We start from the raw sequence: 22,875 nt of genomic DNA, 5'->3' as shown, positions 1-22,875 counted from the left end.
ATGAAATCACTCTTTGACATCTAATTGCTGCTGTTGATTAATATGATTCTATTTGGTTTGTTAAAAACAAAAACAAAAAACAACCACATACTCTTTTCCTTCAAACGGGAAACTTGTTTTCATCAGGGTTGCTAAAAGCAGCTGCAATTTCTGGGTGACAGACAACTTGCTCTTTTTCAGTGCTCTGCCTTGGATGTACCTCCATCATTTCCCACACGAGTTTTTCAGCAATCACAAAGCTTTGCAGTAAGATGCAGTAAGAAGACATTATTGCTTTTTCATAATGCAGCTATGGCCACTCATGACTAGGGGGCAGATGGAAGCTCTCTGAGTTTTCTCTGCTCTGAGTCTTCACTGCTAGGAAGTGATACACTTCCTAGCAACATAACATACTCTGCATGTCTCAGCCTGAAACACACAGATGAGAAGTGAAGAGCCTCAAATTTATCTCCTGAAGCTGACTGACAGCTATGTAAAGCAAGTCTTATTGGTTGCCACTTGGACATGTACAGAAAGCCACTTTCACAGAGGTCCATAAAAGCTCACTAAAACCTCGGGGTTTTGTGCTGCCTTTTTAAAAAATTTATTCTCCCAGTATCATTTATATATTTTGACTCAAGTAGCTTGAAAACAAAAGTGGTTTGGGATCTTCTTTATTCTTAATCCATGCTCAAATCCTTCCCCCTTGCCTCACAGAAAGCCCAAGTTGAAGAGCCAAATTCACAATTGTGCTGTTCCATTTAATGCTAACACAACTCCTCTGATAACAAAAGAATAGGACAAAAGCAGGGAGAGTGATTCCTCAGCCCCAGAACACTAGGATGTTCACTAGGATGCAACATGATAGGAGTCTTCTCATTGTAGCTGGAGTTTGCATCACTGATGATATTTTCCTCTTAGGAAGTCCCCTGGCAAATAAAATATGTGGCAAAAGAGAGATGGCAGGGTATAATTTTTCCTCGTTATGACTTTTAAGCAAAAGCCTAGTATGGAAAGTCAGGAAGTCCAGCATTCTGGAGAGAACAAAGGAGTGGTTTGGGTGAGGCGGCATTTGCCACAATTACAGGAGACAATTTTGGGGTCGGGTGCAGCTGTTGTGTAGAGGGATGCAAGTACAGGCTAACACCACTGATTACAGTGGAGCTGTGCCAGATGTGCATCAGCCTATGTGAGTGCACATTTTCACGTACAGCCTTTTTATTCTAGCTCATGGCAAGCTGCTTTTTCTTTTATTCCAGCTTTCTCTCTCTAACATTTATGATGAACAACTGTCTGCTCCTTGTAATTGGGAGGGCGTTACAAGTCATGAATGCCTTTGTTGCGGTAAACCACTTCCTCATCATGTCTCTTATGTCCTTGCTTTGTAAGAACAAAATAAGCTCTGTTTGGCATCCTAAAATGGAATAACATCAAGTTTTCTGCATCTGTCCAACTAAGCATCTGCAGGATCTGTTATGCCGGATGCGTTTAACCTGGCCTGGCACCAGAAACATTATCTATGTTCCCAGAATGCCCTGGGATGTAATTGGATGTCAAGTCCATATACATCATAGAGGCTCAGCCAAGCTACTGCAGCTTGCCACAAGCTTGCATTGACTGCTGACTCCAAAATTAAAAGCTACTGTTACATTTGGTTAAACTTATTGCACCCCTTGTAACAGAAATGGCTGATATCCCTGTCCTAGAACTTTTCAATACACCAGTTTACACTGTTTTTTTCTTAAAGCAGTTGCAAATCACCTTACACTTTAGCTATGCAAATTATTCTAACTGGTGCCTGTTTCTGCAAACAACCATCCAAATGGCAATAGTTCTGATGTGTGCTCCTCAAAACACTGACATTATACAGTCCCTTAAAAAAGTCATTTAGGCATGGTAGCTGAATACACTGATGTTTGCCATTGTCTGGTGCTAACAGGAATTTCAGTTCTGTGTGGGAAATGCAGTTCCAGGCTGGGGGTTGGCTGCCCAGATTGCAGGGAGCAGTCCTGTTTTTCTGATTTGTGAGTGCCTGTACATCTGTACCACTGAAGGTGGTAGTCCTAAATCAAAAATGTGAGCCTCACTTTTCTTACCTACCTTCTAAAAATTGTTTACAAAAAGTCTCGTCTATGTAGTCATAGAATCATAGAATCATATCATAGAATCATAGAACAGCCTGGGTTGAAAAGGACCACAGTGATCATCTAGTTTCAACCTTCCTGCTGCAGGCAGAGTCGCCAACCACCAGACCAGGCTTCCCAGAGCCACATCCAGCCTGGCCTTGAATGACTCCAGGGATGGGGCATCTCTGGGCAGCCTGTTCCAGTGCGTCACCGCCCTCACAGCAAAGAATTTCTTCCTGTTATCTAGACTAGATCTGCCCTCTTCCAGTTTAAAGCCATTTCCCCTCAATTCTGTCACTACATGCCCTTATAAAGAGTCCCTCCCCAGCTTTCCTGTAGGCCCCTTCAGGTACTGGAAGGAATTATCTACTTTTCTTTTTCAGAGAATCATTACTGAAATCTTTTATTCACTGCAAAATTAACATGACTAACAATTAGCACAAGCCATTACATTAAGTGCTATCTCTATATGAAAGCTGGTTGGGGCTTTCATGCAACCTGGTCTACAGGGAGGTATTCCTGCCTATAGCTGGAGCATTGGAACTAAGTGATCTTAAAGGTCCCTTCCAACCCTAACCATTTTACAATTCTGTGATATTAAGTGTATGTAAAATCTAGCATAACAAGATTTGCAGAATGGATGCTTGCTTTTTTGTTGCACCAACGGAATTCTCTAAAATAAACAGAACAACCAATCTCAAGCAGATGCATGGAACAACAATCGGGTTTCATCTCTGGTTTTAATCTTTTTAAACCACAGCATCTGGCATTCAGAGCTCAAAAGAGCTGCAGACGGAATCAGGAGTTTGCTGTAACTTAGCAGCTTGGAGGAAGCAGATGCACGGCTCTGTAACAGGGAGAAATGAAACAGTTCTGTTCAGATAATTGAATTATGATAAAGCATGCAAGTGTTGGAACCTGGAGACAAGTGAATGTCCAGAGCCCATGAAATGTTATCAGATACAGCTTGGGAACAATAGAACAGAAAAGTCAATGCTCAGTTCCAACACAGTGTCTGAAGTGATGAAACTGAATGCCCGAGTTTTATTGGTGGTTGCTATACTGTGTGACATACACACACACACACACACAAAGTGGAGTGAATCAATGTTAAGCAAAATCTAGGCTGGGCTTGTGAATGAAGAATAGTGTGATACCAGTTCTGCTCTCTTTCTGACTATTGAGACAGCCTTCTTCTTAACAAGGCAGTAAATACAAAAGAAAACTCCAACCCATGAAAGCCACATGGGTCTAATTTCCCATTTCCCTGCTCACTGTGCCATCATTTACCTCAGAGGCTTTGCATCACTTGGTGTGACTACCCACATCTCCTGGTCTCGTGGGGCTGAAGTCATTCTTCAGACAGCAGCTGGCCTTTAAGGACTCAACGGAGGGGGAGATGATGCTGGGCAGAACAGCTAAGCCTACACAAAGAAATATCTTTCAAATATGCTGGAAGCTCCATGGAGACCAGTCTTGTGACATGGTTACACCATCACAGACATGTTCCCAGTGCAGTGTTTGGTGGGTGCCTCTTGCCAACCTGCCTGAGACAAGAATGGAACGTGTGTGTCAAGGTTGCCAGACATTTGTTGAGAGCAAAGATACCCCAAAACTGTTGGAGGGAAGTTTCACATCTGTACTGGAACCTCATCAGGGTCATTGTTTTATTACTTTTTAGTAAACTTAGCATTACATAGCAAACAATTTTTTTCTCATTTTGCTATCTGCCCTCTTCTGCTCCTTCCTTTGCTTTTTTTTTTCTTTTTGCCCTTTGTGAGTGATTTACCTCGAAGTGATTTTGCTTAAGTGCCCCTGTAAGTAGACATTAAATAGCAGTAAAAATTCAAAGGCATTTATGCCGTGGTGTCTAATGAACCACTACTAGTCTGTAGTAAAGACATCTACCTTGTCATGTTCACAGAAGGCTCATATCCTGATTCAAGCTGTAATCCACTGATCTTTTTTTTCTTCCTGGATTTACAGCTCTGAATGGTGAGATCACAGTGCAGTCTGATATTTCTTATCCTTTCCAAATGTGGAGAATGACTCCCTTTTGCAACTCACATAAACGTAATTCATCTGTGTTCGCAGCCTCCCATTCCGATCTCCAGTCCCTTTTAAAACAGGTCTACTCCTCCCCCTTCTCTGCTGCTTACGTGTTGGTTCAGCATGTTTTAGTCTATTTCTGCATGACAACACTTGCAGATCAGCACCAGAAATTATGAAACCACTTAAGCTTTCAGACAAAAAAATCTGAAACTGTTTACATTCACAAATGGTACCTATTTAAACAGTTTTTGCAATTATTGCTTCCTCTGGTAGCAAGTTAAATAAAAATAAAAAAAACGGATTTCATTCCGGAAGGATAAATATGACAGCAAATATTTACAGAAGAACTGGATTGTTTGTTTTTATGAAAAGAGCATTTTCTCTGCAGCTTTCCAAGTGGGATCTAAACAACTGGACTGACAAAAGATTAAAGCACAATCTATTACTCCAGCACAGAAAAAATATAAAATATGCTGAGAAGTACCAGTAAAGCAGGACTACAGGATTTGGATGCCACATTGTATTCTTCTTTAAAAACAATTAATGCGAGAAGAGGCAGCTCTGTGTTGCTGGTTATGTATTTTATGAAGGAGAGGTTAATTCACCATAACTTCAAACCAATGGGCTACAAAACAATTTGCTCCTGGTTTTCTCCCAGCATCCTCAGAGACATTTGACTGGCACGGTGGGTGCTTCCCTACACATTTGGCAAAAGAAGTGGGCACCTCAATCCAAAGAAGATGATCCTGAGGGAGCAAAAGTTTGGTCCTCACCTAGCAAAGAGAAGTGATGCAGGTGGTACAAGTGGTATCAATTGCAAAGCCTAGGCCTGTGGGGTTGGAGGGGAGTGCAGAACTACTCCTAGGTATGTGCAAGCCTTCAGCCTAGGTGCTTGCGGACCAGGGACTTTGTGCATGCTCATCACCCTCTTGAAATGCAGCCACAGGGAGTGATGACTCCAGCAACATTTTCCTTACGTATTGAGATCAATGAGATCATTCTGGGGTTGATGCAACTTCAAAATATCAATACTGCACAGCTAGGACAGGCTCTGCCGTGCTGCCTGAAATATATGTTTTGATGCACTCTAATTTGCTCTTGATGGTTTCCAACATACCTAGCCTAAGTTTATGATATAGGGGAAAACTTCTCAAGGAATGATAAATGAACAGAAAAGACCTGAATCAAGGTTGTTTAGTTTTGTTTGTTTTCCTAATACGGTAATTCATCAGCTGTTAACATAATAATGCATCTTTAGATCTACTTCCCTTAAATATGCCTTTCTATGCTTTTTGAGTATTTAAACCAGTTTGAAATTTCCTCTGATAGTTATGTTGCAACTTCTACAGATCCTAACAATCAGCACAAATATTTTTAAAGGAGAAATCTTATTTGCAAGCCTTTGAGCAACTCAGTTAATTTTATTGCTAATTGAACTCTATTTCAATCTTTAGTTTTCAAAACATATCTAATTACAGTGTATGGGTAAATGCTTCCCCCAGACCTTCCCCATATTTCAGTGCTAAACTCAGTTTGCTGCTTGTTTTCTTTCTATAGGAACTGAAGTTATCAGACTGGTAAGAACAATGATAAAATATAAAAGAGATTCTTTATTTAGGCAACTTTTCTATCAGGAGAGAAATAAAAGAAGGAAAAAACAGCAGAAAACTTGGCAGTTTGTCATCATGCAACACTGAGCATGATGATAAATGAAAGTTGTTCACTAGAAATTAAGATGCCCTTTTATCCCTGGTGACTCTGACCACTTGCAAAGCCTTTGGGCACCCGTGAAGTGTGGACCTGTCATTACTCTAATATGCCTTTGACGGAGAAGAGTGCCTTCACTCTAAAGGCATTTGACCATCCTATACTCAGGGCTGATCCTTGCTGTACCACATGACATCATTCCGCATGTTTTAGTGGTTACCAACTGCTTTGCTGGACAGTAAAAGAAGCTGATCAAAGCTGAGTTCAAGAGATATGTTGATGATATATTTTGTGAGATTCTTTGCCTAACCAAGCCCTGCAATCTCCTCCAGAGTCAACACAGGCGTACTTTCAGTAGGCTTGCAAAGGAAACCTGCTTCAGGTTGTTGGCTTTTTTAAAATGTTCTGGGGAACCATCCTGCTCTGGGTATGTCTTATACCAAGCAGTAGAAGAACAAAGTGCTAAATACTGTGTTATGATAGACAGCTTCTGCTGGGAGAGGCTTCACAGGGGGAATGGAGGGCTGTGGCATTCTGCACATTCCTTGCTTGCAGTCAACTCAGCTTGGAAAGATAAAGTACAATCTGCTGCTTGCTATCTGTCATGAGAAATGAAACCTGATAATTTTGGAGTAATATTTAGCTTGTCATTCTGGGGCCATTACACTGAGTTAGTAGCGCTAAGAGAATGGATTTATTTCCTTCTCTCTCCGTTACTGTTATAAGTCTCAGATTAATAATGCTGCAGGCTTCAAAGTCTATTTTGTTCATAGCTGCTGGCTGTAGAACAGGCAAAAACAAAGATCAGATTTGCAATGAAGTGGGCATTAAAACCCTTTAAAAAGTGTGTCTTGGCCCTACTATGAAGAGCTATTAACATTCTGTGATGACTGTAGAAAAAGTTTTTATAGGTGGCCAAAATATCTTGGGTTAGCTACCTCACAAATAGGTATTTTCAGTTTGTTCAGTTCCCTGTTCTTCCTGCTAAGGACTTTTTCTGTTGTTTTATAGGATTGTAAAAGGGAATCAGGCCTCAGTTTAAATGGGAATCAAGCCTTTGGAAATGCAGGCATCAGTACAATCTCAGCGCACCACAACAGTGTGCATCAGCCACACTCAGAAATGAATGGGAGCCAGCAGCTGCAGGATTTGTTTGCATCCACAACTACCATATATTAAAAAATAAACAAGAAGTGAAAAAGTCTAAAAAGTGTCATCTAATGACAGAGACTCTATCAGTAAGGCTGACTTGTCTCAGAGTAATAACAAGTATCTTTTAGGTGTGAATATCCAAAATGCAGTAGTTGCTATTGTGTTAAGCTCATCTCATCTTGTGGCTGGTGTTGAAGAGGAGCTCTGTTTTTCCCAGGTAAGTCAAGCAAAATCTTAAGAGTCATCCTAGAGGTTTCATTTTCAAAATTGCACGAGTTCTTGTAACTTCTGGCATATCATTCCTTGTGGATAAATATAGTGATGTGCATTGCAAAATCAAAAACCCCACACTAATTTTTTTACTTTGACTCACGCAGGATGCTTTTTAGGTTACTAAATTCATTGTGAGTGCCCACTGCATACAGAAATGCGAATGAGAGTTGCTTAAACCAATTCAGGGTTTACTTTAAAACATCAGCTAGAGCATTGCTAATGTTGGGTGTCAACTGTTGAGATGGAGGCATCACTCTTTGCTGATAGGACATGTAGAAATTGTGATAGAGGTGCTGATAGTAGTTGTGTGACTACACAGGTATGGAAAGCAAAGAATTGTGAAGGGAATGGGCTATCTCAGAAATGAGAACTTTCCTTTTACATTCTGAAACAAACAGTGAGTTCAAAGCCCCCAGGGTGAAGCAAGGCAGAAGAGAAAGCAGTGTTGTGTGTCTTTTTTTATTGGAGGATGCAACCCAAGTATGGTACAACAACCAAACAACATTTTCTTCAGAGGAAGATTTTGGTGTTTGTATGCAATGTGTTTGTATGTAGTGAAATGATTTACACCAAGAAACAAGCTTATACATGTGTGGTTCAGGGAGCTGAATGTTTTAGAAGAGGACACATAGCCAACAAGGGTAGTCACGGGATTTAGGACAGAGTTCACAAGGGAAATTTTGGCCTTGCCCATTGCTGAGTAACAACATAGTAAGTGGGAAGAGAACAGTAAGGTCACAGAGTGGACAGTTTTCTGAATAGGGAGATGCCAGAAGCACAGACCCAGGCAGAACACACTGACTGCACCATTAAAAAGTCTTTGCTGCAAGAGTTCTTAGTGGGGGGTAAGACATTTCTTGCCTCGTCTTACTGGAAGAGGTGGAAAACAAGGATGTTAGTGGGAGTAAAATGCACTGCCTTGATCTGACCATTCCTTAACGTCACTCATGGGTCCTGTCTAATCCTCCTCTCTGGCAATGCTCTTGTCCATCTGTGTTTATCTCTACGCCGAGTGTCCCACCGGCTTTTAAATTTGTGGATGTGCTCCAGATTCAGTGATGAATTTGTACTTCATGATATTTATATCTCCACCCTTCCCTGATTGTTGCACAAGATTTCATGCTGGAATTCTTAACCTTAGGTTTTTAAAAAGGTCTTGTGGAAGGGAAGGGTCTTGTTTAAGGGAAAAAAAGAGCATTTTCTTTCTTAAAAACCTACATCCTTTTGATAGCAGAGAAGAATATAACTAAGGACAAAGTAAGTTAACGTTTAAGTGTGTTTCCTAGATAGGTTGAGCCTCTGCAGATCGTGAGATTTGTAAAGTATGGTGGCATGAAAAAAATGTGCTCTGGAAAGTAGGTTGTTATTTGTTTGTAAGTTTGCAAAAGGAGTGGGGAACAAAATTCAAAGGAGCATGATCCTGCTTGAGGGAAACCAACACGGAAGCTCTTTCCCCCAGAGAATCCTGTGGGACCAGGTGCACTGCAAGGATGTGCCACATCCCATTAAACACCAGTGACACTTTATCACAAATAAGCAGTGACAGGTGAGGGGCTGGCCTCCTTGAAAGGAGCCCTGTGGAGAAGGACCTGGGTGTCCTGGTGGACAACAGGTTGGCCATTAGCCAGCTGTGTGCCCTTGGGGCCCAGAAAGCCAATGGTATCCTGGGTGCATTACAAAGAGTGCGACCAGCAGGTTGAGGGAGGTGATCCTCCTTATCTGCTCTGCCCTGATGAGGTCACATCTCATCAGAGGAGTGCTTTGTCCAGGTCTGGGCTCCCCAGTTCAAAAAAGAGGAGATGATAAAGTGGCTGGAGCATATCCCTTATGAGGAAAAGCTGAGCACCTGAGTCTGTTCATCCTCGGGAAAAGAAGACTGAGGGGGGATCTGATTAGTGTTTATAAATATCTAAAGGGAGATGGGAAGCAAACGGATGAGGCCAGGTTCTTCTCAGTGATGCATAGTGATAGGACAAGGAGCAATGGCCTAAAACTTGAACATAGGAAGTTCCGTACAAACATGCAGAAGAACTTCTATACAGTAAGGGTGACAGAGCACTGAAACAGACTGCCCAGAGAGGCTGTGGAATCTCATTCTATGGAGATAATTAAGACTCACATTTATGCCTACTTATGTGACCTATTGTAAGGCACCTGCTTTAGCAGGGGGCTGGACCTAATTATCTCTTGAGGTCCCTTCCAACCTCCACAATTCTGCTTTTCTGTGACTTCTATTCATGTGCGTGACTGTAGAAATTCAGATTGTGAAGCTAAACATACACAGAAATGAATGAATCAATGAATGCAGTAATTGCTAACGGAAGGAAATGAGACTGCAGGAATGGTAAACTACAGATATATTTTCCTCTAAAAAGGATGGGAAGCTTCTTTCACTAGAGCAGCATGCATAGGTCAAAAGTGCATGCAATATAATGAATGATGAACTTTATATACTTGCAAAAATCTAATTATTGTGCTAGGTATTTGGTATAATGAATTTACTGGAACAGAAACAGACGCCTACTGAATACACCCTCACAGCTCTCCAAAAGTTTATTTTTGAGTTTGCTTTTATATTATTCACTTCTTGCACTGAAGCTCAATTTAAGGAATCAAAGTATGACTAACAGTTGCAAACTTCTGACTGAATATTTTTATTCTCAGCCTGTCACAGACCTCTATTTTTAGTCGGCTGGAACAGTGGCAGGGTTATTAGCATCACTTATTTCTGGTGTTTGTGATGCATTTTTAGAACCTTACCAAAGAGGAAGTATTGCTTAATATTTTATTTAATCCATTAAAAACATCCTGTGAGGCTGATCTTGTAATGTCAACTTTTTTACATGTTATGTTTCGAAGACCAAGGAGATCACCATCAACTTTCTATTTTTATGTTGTAGCAGAATATTACAGAAATGGTGCTGATAAACAGAAACGGGGAGGATAGTTTTTTAGCAGGATGGAGCAAGTTGCGTAGTGTTTGTCATCCCTAAAGGGATGGAGCACACTCATATACCACTGAAATTAATAAAAGTTATAGTTAGTTATCTTTTGAGGATTAAACCATGTATCTCTGTGCTTGTTTCCTGGAAGTAATTGGGGTTTAATGTACCTGCCTACAACCTGAGAGTGTTATAGGAATTAATCTAGGAGTCAAAAAACCTGAATGCTTTTCTGGGAGGAGTGATTGGCCAAAAGCAAAACATGACAACTCCTTTCCTACACAGCAGCTCCCAGGGATTGCTCACCTCTGTGAGCACAAAGTGGAATATTACGCTTTGCAGATGATGAGCAATCTATGGGAGATATGTTGTCTATATAAAAATATAAAACCAGGAATTGTTATGTGATAATTAAAAACAGTCGATCAATACGTTTGGAGTTAACAAGAATTTAGGTCTCCATCTTCAAACATCTGTTCAGTCAGATCCAGTTCTTACATCCAGCTGGAGCTGTTGTTCCTCCATAAAGCTTACCATGAATTTAAAATCCAGTATAATCATGCATTTTTTAAAAATATTTGAGGGTCTGACCTGGTGAATAATGAAGTCAGCTGAAAACTCCAATTGAATCCTAAGAAGTCCTGAACAGATGGTAAGATTTGCAATGGGAAAAGGATGAGTAATTGACATACACGTCAGGTAATCTGCTACTTACTAGAAAAATAACATAATTAAAGGAGGAAAAAGCGTGGGAGAGCACGAGTGAGAACATGTGTACATGAGTCTGCTCTTGATACCAGAATGTCTGCAACTCGACTGTTTTTTCATATGATTTCTTAAGTGGTGTAATTATACTTAGTGAACTGGGTCTAATGAGAACACGATACAGAATGCAACATGCAAACAGCTTAAGTTAAAGATGACTTCTGCATGATCTGTTGTTTTGCTCTGAGTGTAGCAAGGTGTACGAGGAGGCAACTATCAGCAGTAAAATATTTTCTGATAAAATGAAGTCCTTTTTCCTCTGGCCGCTGTGTATTCCAGTGCCACCAAAATTCCTTCTCCTTCACTTTTGGCTGTAAGAGTTCAATACTCATTTAGTTGTATTTTGGAGATGCTGTGTGGTACTGAAACCTCTGCAATTCACTCATGTCAGCTGCCAGGACACAAAATGACTGTTTCCACACTTTTATGTGGCTTGTTGCAGGTGCACAGCATTTCTCCAGTAAGTTTTAAGTGAGGGCATATTAATTACAAAGCAAGATTTAGTTACTAAGGGAACTTCAGAAAAAAATGTTAGTGGCCAGGTCAGAACTATTTGGAAAGATAGATGAATATGAGTAGGTGCCTTTTCTGCAACCACAACTTCAAGAACAGTTTTGACATAACTGCTACCATGTGGCAACTTCGACTGCACACAGAAGATAGTGGAGGTATCCTATTACAAAGCTAAGATGAATCTTTCTTTTCCTTCCCACAGGTCCCCTTCCCACTCTACTGAGTTTTGTGGCTAATTCTGGTCAAACTCCTTGCACCGAGTCCCCACACTGTTGCTGTCATTTCAATGTGCAGCCAACTCTTTGCATCACCTGCACTTCTACAAAGAGTGATACTGGAAATGGCAGATGTAAGAACCAAGGATTACTTGAGAAGGAGCTAGGTTGTCAGAGAGTGGTGGTCAGACAATAGTAAAAACACCTTCTATGCACATTCCTTCATTCTCTAAGGCCAATATGAAGCCCTAGTAGTAAAATGGGAAGAATCAGCAGTAGCATGTAGGTGCGTGCCAGCAACAAAGCAATTGTCGTCTACACATCAGATGCTTAAAATGCCACATGTGACAATGCAGAGCACAATGCAAAGGGCTCACTGCTAAGCTTCTTCACAGTTCACTGCCACTGAAAGGAGCAGCAAAAATGCTGGGGAAAATGTTGTCCACTGGAATCACAGCTTCTGTTTTACAGCTCAGGGATTCTGGCTTGCAAAACAAGCACAAAATTCCAACCAACAATTCAAACCATTTAGAAGTCAGTACAACACCCGTACCATAAATTATATGGGACGATCTGCTTGGAATTTAGCTAAGTGAAATAGAGATTTGATTCCAAAAGCACAGGTATGTAAGCTTTTTCTGTACAAGCTGTTCCACAGCTATTCATCAGGCAGTAACCCATGGGCATGTCCACCCCACACAGCTGGGCACAGACCACAGGCAGGGTGGTAAGATATGCCTCCATCACAAAACATGGGGATGCGAGAAGGTGCTGGCTCTTGTCCCAGCTGCAACACAGATGGCTTTATGTGAAGCTGCACCCAAACTAAAAATTCCTTTTTTGAAGCAAGGCCAATTAGTAATTATATTGCATCCGGCTCTGGAAATAGGTAGCTCAGGGCAGTTTGCCTCTGTACTTCACTGCTGCACATAGATGTGACTTAAATTGCAGCACAGTGCTGAAGAGACGCTGACTCTCATGCTGCTTTTTAAAGTTACCTTTGAAAATCATGATGGGTGGGTGGGAATCTTTCAGCTTATTTAGTTTTCCATTGAAATATAGTGCTTGAGGTCCTTCAGCTCATCACATCACTCCTGTCCAATATGAGTCATTCAACTTCCTGTCTAGGAAACAGGGAGAGCTCTTCTGATTTCAGAGTCCCAACATGACAGGCAAACATATAAGTAGGCTGCAGTAGTGACTGAAAGAAGGATCACGGCCACCCAGGTAGGAGATGAGGGGCAAGGCATTGTGCTCTGAGTTCCTTCTTTTGTGAGATTAGAGAATGCCTCAGCTCATTTCACTACAAAACACCCTCTAGAAAGTGACATCGTTTCAACTTTTGTTTTGGGCCTCTGTACTTTCCCTCCCTTTGTTTCCCCATTTTTAATTTGTTCCTGACTGCCCGGTGCCAGCTGCTCTAACCAGTGCTGCTCAGCCCTGCTGTAATCTGCTCTGCTGCAGTCTGGGGGCCCTGTCACAGCCCCCCAGGACAGGGCTGATGGCTGATGATATCTGTTCCTTTTCCAGAGTAATGCTGGTAGGAGTGGACTTTGGCTGTCAAGTCTCCCGTTACTGCCTGAAGTTTTGCACTGTATTCACTGTATTCAAACTGAGGCATCTGATTATGTGAAATGTACTCACACCTAATTCCTGCATTGTCTTTTCTGCTGTTAACTTTCGGTTCAAGAGAATAATATGTGTAAAAATGCACTCAGTTTTTACCAGCAGAGCCAAAATACTCATAATGTAATTACTTAGAGATGCTGTTTTCAACCACTGTACATTGCTTTCACTGGTAAAATGGCAAAATGATCTTGATTCTAACATCACAGTTAATGCTGACACAACACAGGCTTTGCTCCACAGGTTTTGATGACTTATCCTCATGACAATTACTTTGGGATTGTTTCGTTCAACAGAATTTTTTATGATGAATTTCTGATTGTTTCTGAATAGCTTACTGCTGGGAGTTCTTCACTCACTGCTTTTGAAATTCCTGTTTCTATTGTGGAAGTTGTTGGGAGTGGAGTTTTCTCCTTCCTGGATGGGATTCTCCTCTAGCTCAGCAATGCCAGCAGCTCCTAATCCCATGTTTCTGACATCAGTTGCCATGGGAACGTCTGAGCACTGCACACTCAATTGACCTGATTTTTCTGCAGAAACCATATGAGAGAGAATGAAATCAGAGGGAGCTCCGTCATTCGTATGATGTACACAAATACAAATGTATGTAGCAAACAACCACAGCTGCAAAAACTGGGCAGCCTGAAGTGATTTTTGGTTTTGTGTTTAAGGTATAAGGCTTGAAGCAGAGGAAGACTCTTCTTTTGTGTCTCCTGAACTCCTAACTCTTGTTCTTGGTCTGAACTAGATAGTCTGACAATCCAGGCACAATGTTGCCGGGTCCTTCTCTTCATAGGTATACGTTGGTTAAGTTTGAGGTTGCTGTTGTTCATGACACTTCTGTGATTTTTTGAAATTTGGATAGTTGAATGAGGCAACAACACAGGGTTCAGATTTGTTTCTTCTCTTTTACCTCTAGATGTTTCATGGTTTTAATTCGCTAGCAAAGAAGAAATCCATAGCCCTTGGAATGTTTCCTTCTAATCACATTGCACTTTACCTTTATTTCAGCAACACTTATGTTTTCCACATACAAAATAATGTCCTCTGATTTTTCAGATAATTCCTTTCTTCCTTTACTTATCTGTCTTCTGAAAATCTCGACCTGTCATCTAAAGAGAACTATTTGTGCTGAAACCTGTGCTGTTAGAAAGGAATTTCCTTTGTTCAAACACAATGAATTCATTGATTGGGCAGAAATGAAAACTATTGGAATTTAGTCACATTTCATACAGTTAATTCATAAGAAGATTTTTAGTCATACATCACTTGTATGTACCTGATGATGGTGGAGCTGGTTAGTTATTACAATTTCCCAATTCATAATGCAAGCAAATGTGCCATCTTTTATGCAATTTTACATTATTGCCCCACTTTTGAGAAATATTCTGCCTGCGGAAAGATGTGGAAAAGGGCAGATATGCTAGCTCCTTACTTTTAACTCTTCTACTGTGATCAGTGGGTTCTACTTGGTATGAGCTGAAACTTCTGAGAAGAAAGGGATAGCCCTCTGCTCTTGGTAGCCACCAGTATCCAAGCAGCGGAGTACATGGCCTGATGTAATCTAGTTCTGTAAAGTATGTCCAGCTCTGGTAAAAAATCACTTTTCTTTTAGTGAGAAGCTAACTTGCAAAATCTGCTTTCATTTTGTAGGTCAGCCTGCTCTGCTATATGAATTAAATGTGCAACTTTTTTGATGACAGCATTTTGTTTAAGCTGGTGAATGACTCTATGTCTTGCCAATTTATGACACTATTTCCCTCTGGGCATCCCTTTTGGCTTATCTGTTACTGCCAAGATATGAGAATTCAATCATCTGGTAGTAGTTGAGCTGCACATCTCACCCCAATAAATGGCTGATGGTCAAGCTGACTCAGCTGCTGCTGTATGTTATTCCTCTAAACTTGTTACATTTGCTTAATTAATTCATTCCTGCTTTCAGACACTAGAAGCTGATAAGGGAAGGTTGCCCTTAGCTCAGTTCCTATTTCCTAACTTAAACATTTGATTTAATGTAATAATAAAATTACATTAGTCCTTTGAACTCATATCTGTCCATGATTCAAAGGATTAAAAGAAGTTAATCCAATCTTCTAAAAAGGTTTTTGAAGTTTTGAGAGTATCTTTCTTCTTGTGGCACACTGTGCTGTGTTAGCCCCTTTTGTAATTTTCTGTCACCTATAGATCTGTGAGACTTGAAAGGACCTCTGCAGCCATTTCATCTGCCTGTGCCTGCCCTGGGCCATTGAGCTCACTCATGGGTTACTGCACTGGATGGGCTCATTCTGCCTTTCTTCTTAATGGGACCTCTGACAAAGTCCCCAGAAAATAGATATGCCATAGATGACAAATATAAGTTTTTTTCCTCGTGTTTTCTTTTCACAGTGGACTGACAACCATTAGGAAGCCCTATATTTCCATCCAGTTCGTGAATCCATGAAGGCAGCATTTTGTTGGCTAAACACAAATGTTAAATATCCCTAAATTCCTCAGATACCAGATGAATTACCACAGACAATGAACAAAAGAGGGACCTTTCCCTCCTCCCACCACAAGTCACTTCAAAACTCACACCTGGCCATAATCTTTTCTACTTGAACTAATTGCTGTTTGCAGTGGCCTATGGAACAAGGTTCCTTTGCTTAATAGCCGTATTCCAGTCCACAGAGATTTCATAAAATTGCTTGTTCATTTTTAGAACTGTCCATACTTTACAAAAATTTTCCTTTTCAGAAACTATGGTTCTCAAAAGATTTGAAAAAAAGCAAAGGAAAAATGGGTGACTCTGAGAAACCAGGGGAATTTTCATACATAAAACTCCCTGAGAGAAGGATCAGAGAGCATCAGATTTTATTCATCTTCTTGAATAATTCCTAAATACACAAAAATCTGAGGGAATTTTTAGTCTATGTAGGTGCTGTGCAAAAGTGGAAGCTTTATTTATTTTTAAGTAGACACGTCGAGTTGAATTTCTGTTTGTTACACAAGGCACATAATTTCATCAATATTTTACAAATAAGCTTCTGGAAGACAGTAAATGGCTGTTAAGGCCACAAGGTATCAATGCAATAGCCTGCTCAGAAGCCTTGTGTAACATCAGCTGTTAGTCCAGAAAATTCTGCAATAAGGGAAATCACTCTTTCCAAGTATGTTATTACAGTGGCTTCTAGGATTTTTCCTTAAGGAAGTATCCATTCTTAACATGCAGACCACAGGCAACAATCAATTAGCTATTATAATAGTCTACTAAGTGCAATTTGTGGCTGTTGTAAGATAGTATCTCTCATTCTCTCTTACTGTAACATCTACTTAATTTTTTAGAGAATGAGATTTCTCTTTTTTTTAATCAGTAGCCCAGTGACATTGGGATTTAGCTAAGCAGATACAAGTCTCTCCAGAAGGTGTTTAACCCTGTACCACTCATCTTCTGGACAGAGTCTCTAATCAGCCCTTGAACTGAGGCTGTCACAGTGCCATAAATGTTTCACATTGTGTAGAATAATACAGATGTTAATGGAATGAGGGCAATTTTCTCCTATGCAGTTTTGGTGTTTTCTAAGCATTGACTTAGATATGGAAGTAGAAACCCTAACTCTTCCCATCCTTTAGAGCTCTAATGCCATGGAGATATGTAGCCACCATCTTCTTATGCTCAACCAGTGTTGAAATAGTTTAAAAAGACAGCTCTAAGAGGAAAGCTTCATGTAAAATCATTGCTTGATGAGAGCGTTCATCCAGGGATGCGGGTAATGTGCTCACAAATGTCCCCAGGCAGATGCTGGTACTGTACCTGTTTCCTAGATGAACAGGGATTAGTTAACTGCTGGGATCTTGGCTAGAAAGGAAGCAGGCCTTTTGCTTACCTTTTGAAAGATGTAAGACCAGCTTCAGTTTGTGAAATAAAAGAAAATAGAGTCTGGTTCCAGGAAAAAAGCAAAGATTATGAATTGCTATTAGAGGCAGACACTTCCTACCAGCAATTCAGTTAGGGTTTGTTTAAACACAGATGGTGAGGTTTGCTTGTTGGGTCTTCATTCCTCACAGTCAAGTGAAGCTAGCACCAAACTACTGCTGTTCTTGTAAATCCTACCATAGGAGAATAATTATGGAAGTGATTGAGTCAAAGGTAATGACACCTTCAGTGCAAACCTGTTTCCTACTTTTTTCATATATTTTATTCACACTGTTGTGAAATTGTCAATTTGTAGGAAGCAGCCAGGGCTACAAGTTGATTGAGTGAACTGCCAATGACCACAAGATGAGAGCTGACTTTGTTTCAGCCATAGCTTTGTACCCTTAATAGGGAACCCATGCATCTGCCCGGCTGGGCACTGTTACTTGTGCTACTGGCACCATACCGCAATGTGCAACTCTCCCTGACACCCAAGAGCAACAATGGAATGGAGGAAGTCAACAAGCCCTGTTGTAACCCTTTTCTCTGGGTTATGAAGTTTGTAAAGCCTTTTTTTTTTTAAGGTGAAGTTTCTCTGAACAAACATGCACACAACAAAATCATGCTCTTTGTCCTGAGAGCATGCCTCTGCAGCATTCCATCCCATGGCACTTAATCAGTAATTGTCTTCTTCTTTATAATGAGGCCTACATCTTATACCTAGTTAAGTAGTTTTAGAGCTGCTGTAGTGTCATAGCTTAGCCCTGCAGTTTTACTCTGAATTCTTCCATGGGCAGGATGGCTGTTCCACCTCCACTTCAGAACAATCCAGGTTTTAAAAGATACAGAGTTCCTTCCCACTACAATGAAGGCTGACATTACCTACCATACAGACATTACGTGGATACTTCCTATGAACTAACTTGCCTTTTTGATGTAAGAGAGATTGGTCTGGTTTAACTTCCCACCTCCACAACAAAGTCTGTCCGAATAGGAGAATGCCACTCTCGTATGGCATCTAAAATCTTTGCTGTAATTACTATGGTTACAGGATTGATTGTGCTATTGCTATGATTCACCTGTAACAATGATTCTTACCAGCCTTTTTTTAGAAGATATATTGTTCGAAGCATTACCTGGTACATTTGACCTATCAAAAAAAAAAAATCCTTGATATCGTTAAGATACTATTGCAAAGAGAGAGATCTTGGTATAAAGACTGCAAACATATAGTTGTGGATTAGGATTTAATAGAAAGAAAGCTCATAGAATTTCTCATTTGTTCCATTTGCAGTCATGCAAGGCACTAAGCAAAACTGTATCTTGCAGAAACTGCTCAGCATATGTGAAGAAAAGCCTTCATGTAGAAAGCCTTAGCACAGCTCAGTTCAGTGTCTTTCACTAAGAGGGAATGGCATAGATTTAACAGAGTTGAAGAACAAGCTGCAGAATAGCTCTGACAAGCTTGCAGTCCACAAAGAGACAGGGAATTAATGTCTTGGTGTTTTGTGGTGCTGTTTTTAGAAAAACTTTCTTAGTCCCAGTTAAGTACTCCCCCTTGGATGCTGTATTCATTCAATGCCCAATGAGTCAAAGCAAAGACTATTAGTGAATTCACTGGGCTTTTAATAAGGCACATAACCCTTGGCTATCCCTGATGGCTTCCTTCTCTGCTTCTAAACTATAGTTATTAACACAACTTTTTTTTTTTTCTGTGAGGTCCATGGTTTGCAAATATTTATATTTATATTTATATTCATATTCATATTCATATTTATATTTATATTCATATTCATATTCATATTCATATTCATATTCATATTCATATTCATATTCATATTCATATTTTATTTAAACAGGTTTGCTTGTAACTGCGTGCCCAGAGGTCCAAAAGCTGACAAAATATGGGAGTTACTATAGATCTTGCTACCAAGCCTGTCTTCTGCATGATTTATCACGTGGCAGCTGTGGAAAGCTAAGACCATGAAGAAACTCTGGTTTGATAAAGTGTTGGTATGAAGAATAGGTCTTACGATGTTTGTAGAAGAGTGTCATGTCTTAAAAATGTTGTGGCAGCCCAAGAATTTGCTTCAGTTGCAATCATAAGAATCCCTTTGGTTATGAGCACTAATGGTTTGGCATGGGGAGCAAAGCCAAAACAGCATTCAAATAGCCTTTTGAATAGCAACAGGTTAGGAATAAAACCAGATTACGGATAAGGAGGGAAAAAAAACATAAGGCCAAGAAGAAAGTGGTGGAAATCATTTGAGGGACCCAGCAAAGGAAATTTCATTTTAGCATAATGTCTCTTCTTGGTGTGGAGGTTGTATGATGGGACTACAACTGATACGTGCTGTTGTTGCAGGCATATAACTGCCTGTAGACTATGAAAATAATTGTTTTCGAGTTTCATTTCTAACTCCTTTTCACTGAGAGAATATTGTTTCCTGCTTTAAAAAAAAAAAAAAAAATGTTAGTGAGGACAGAGGTTTTGTGTTGGAACTTTAGTCTTGTATCACTCAGTAGCTACATACTTCTGTCTATGGGTCTTGACTGCACCAGACTGAAGTAAGTATCAAAACAAAAGTTCACAGCATATACTGTACAGGCAGACACCCGAAGCTCCTTGTTCTCTATGACTTCCACAGATGTGCAGTTCTTGTCTTCCCTTCAAGCTCAGCAGCATTTCAAAATCACATGCTCCTGTCTGGTCTGGTCCCTTTGAGATACCAGTTTAGAATTCCTTTCAAATATCTCATTTAACACTAAGTTCCCCCAAAAGACAAAAGATGTTGCTTCTCGGAGGAAACAGGTTTTCTTCAGGGAACTCTATGGCTGTTGTTACTACCTTTCCTCCCACACATCCTTCCCAACACCATATTTCTTAGAACATTTTAAGGGGCCTGAAATACTAGTTTCCACTTTGACATACTCTGAAAAAAACCCAGTGCTATTAATCTTCATTCATGAATAATGAGTTCATGAGACCCATAGGGACGTTCCACATGAAAATATCTGATTTCTAGAAAAGCTGATTTTGGAACATTTTTCTTCCTCTTTTGTACACAGTTAAAGCTTATACATGTTAAAATTTGATACAAACTCTGAGGATCTAGAGTAAGGTATCAACTGGTAGTGGAAAAACTGTTTGCTGCCATGGACAAGATCTGATATATATAAAGTGGGTGAAATCCACAGATAATTTAATCAAATATGTGTTGTTCATAGTTTCCACTGGGTTTTTATGACTGAAGTAGCACCACACCTCAGAAGTGAAAAAGCTTGGAAATTTGTTATTACCTGTCCTCACACATTCTTTTTAAAAGACGTTGTGCCAGCCTCACAATCTTCCATAGCATCTTCATGAAAGAATTATTGTTGGGGTTTGCAAATAATTACATGGCAAATTATTTCAGCAAAATAATTTTATTATACTCTCTAAGAAAAAAAAAAAAAAAAGGAATTTAATGTTCCATCAGAAAGTTCATGGTCTCTACTGCACATGTTTAGCAGGATTCTTTCTATTTTCAGTGTGCTCACGGTGCCCACAAAGCACCAGACCTTAACTCAGGCATAATCCAAGACCTCCTGCAGGCAGTTTCAATGCTCCCTGAACTCAAAAATCCATATTTCAATATGTTTTTTTCAACATGATGCTTTGCGAAAGCGAGGTGAGCATTGCAGACCTGTGAGAGATGGGATGGACTTTGCTTGCAGAGCAGGGCTCTGTTCTCAAATGGAGATGTTGTGTAAAGTGGTTGGCTTTTTGGTATCTTTCACCAGTTGTAATGTAAATTGAACATCACATTTGTTTTGGTAGAAAGACAAATATGTGAACAGCTCCGGGCTACTCTAAGGGCTTCTGAAACTGCTATTGCTCCAGGGGGAGTACATGAGTGAGGAAGACTTCAGAACTGTTTGTAAAAGTTATGACAAAGGAAAAAGTATTTTATTCTTGGTCCTGAAGTGGTCTGTGCTGCTTCCTTCCTCTCCTTCTCCCTCTCAATAAGGTTTATGGTGCCTAAACACAGATGACGCTCTCATTTGGTGCCAGCAGTCACCATTCTATGTAAATTAATTATGCTTTTATTATGTTGTATAGTTATCGATTTTTTTAACTTCAAAATAGTTATTCCTGAAAAATCTATTGCTAACTAATAACCATGGATTTCTTTTTCAAATGTTAGAAAATGAGAACTGGCCACAAATCAAATGCACCAGCTTTTATCTGAAAATGCCTCTACTCTGAAAAGAGTTGATGCTTTATTCCAAATGTAGGCTTGTCACCATAGAGATAAGACGAATTCAAGGATTTAAGACTTACCAGAAAATATTATGTACCATGTTTGTGATAAAGCTTTGCTTGCTTAAAACAGCAATGGAAGCTGACACTGTAAAACAGCATCTAACAAAGAAAGACTGACAGAAACAAAGAAAGGATTCACATTCTTTACAAAAAAGCTATCTGTTTGTAAGAAAGAAGGGTGTAAGTAATGAAGCTCTCAGACCTCTTAAACAGCTATAGTTGCTGTGTACTTTAGTGACTCAGTCACGTAAGTATTCTTTCTGGGTATTCTCCCTCTGTTTCTCCCTTTCAAAAATAAATGTTCTGTTTTGATTTGGTTTATTTTACTCCCTAAGATTTTAAAATTCTATCTGATCTTTTTTTTTTTTTTTTTACATCCAGAAAGAAACCTTATCAATTCTTTTTGTTGAAATATAATGTATTCTTTGATATGTTTTTTTTGGGGGGGGGGACATAATAGTCCCTCTATTCCTATGAATTATGTTATTGCTCCCAGCTTTGGGCTAATTATCCCAAAAGACAACTATCTTGCATGGATCCTAAATATTTGGACAATTTGCTCCCTCTCATTACCCAGGAAAGAACAGCCAGAGTTTTCATGCCTTGCTAACTGAAATGCTGCTGAAACTGTGACATGGGATACTGAAGCATATTGATGGGTAATACTTTTTTAGAAATAAATTTTCTGTTGAAAATGATGCTTCCAAGGCTTTCTATTTGTTGGAAAAATGCCATGTCTCTCAAGCACACTGCCTGTCTAGGTTGAGAAGATCCTTTATTTTAAAGTTTTTACCAAGGATCCAGAAGAGATGGAGACAGCAGCATCTGTGCAAGATGAGCAACATCCAGTATCCTAAAAGAGCTATGGTGGCATCTTCCTATCCTCCCTGTGACAATGCTGCAGATGGCTGTCCCTGCTAGAATAGAGGCCATGAGATGATGTCAACTGATCTCGCAGGCACCAGCCACAGCCAGGCCAGTTCCTCTTGAAGATTGTGGTGACTTCAGAGATAATTATAGACAGGAGACTGCTTGGAGATGTGAGGAGGTGAGAGTTTAGAAAGTTCTGAGGCTCCTGGAGTTGTAGAGTTTGCAGGTGGTACAGGGCTCAGCCTCTGTGGTGGCAACCAATGGCATGTGGGAGAAATGCAGTTCCTAAGAAAGTATTTCTCCTTTTACTATTATACATTCATAGTATTAAAATTATTAGCAACAACAGTAATAGAATTTTTGAAATTATCTTTAGTAGTCATCTCTGGAGTGCCGTAGAGATCTTAATACACAGCAGAAAATACGATGAAGTCTTCTCACCCAAGCTAGGACTACT

General features: G+C 40.0%; 1 long non-coding RNA gene across 1 annotated transcript in view; it reads left to right on the top strand.

The window, feature by feature from the left end:
• Positions 1 to 22,204, top strand: part of LOC125687488 (uncharacterized) — a 102,584-nt gene extending 80,380 nt beyond the window's left edge. The window contains exons 5-7 of the long non-coding RNA XR_007374109.1: positions 6,876 to 7,233; positions 11,712 to 11,858; positions 19,102 to 22,204. This is a non-coding gene — a long non-coding RNA (uncharacterized LOC125687488). The remainder of the gene's footprint in view (positions 1 to 6,875; positions 7,234 to 11,711; positions 11,859 to 19,101) is intronic.
• Positions 22,205 to 22,875: the final 671 nt, after the last annotated feature.

This window comes from Lagopus muta, chromosome 1 (assembly GCF_023343835.1).
Source record: "Lagopus muta isolate bLagMut1 chromosome 1, bLagMut1 primary, whole genome shotgun sequence".
NCBI classification, from domain to species: Eukaryota; Metazoa; Chordata; class Aves; order Galliformes; family Phasianidae; genus Lagopus; species Lagopus muta.
Note: the sequence above shows the minus strand (reverse complement) of the source record. Positions and strands in the feature narration are given on the sequence as shown.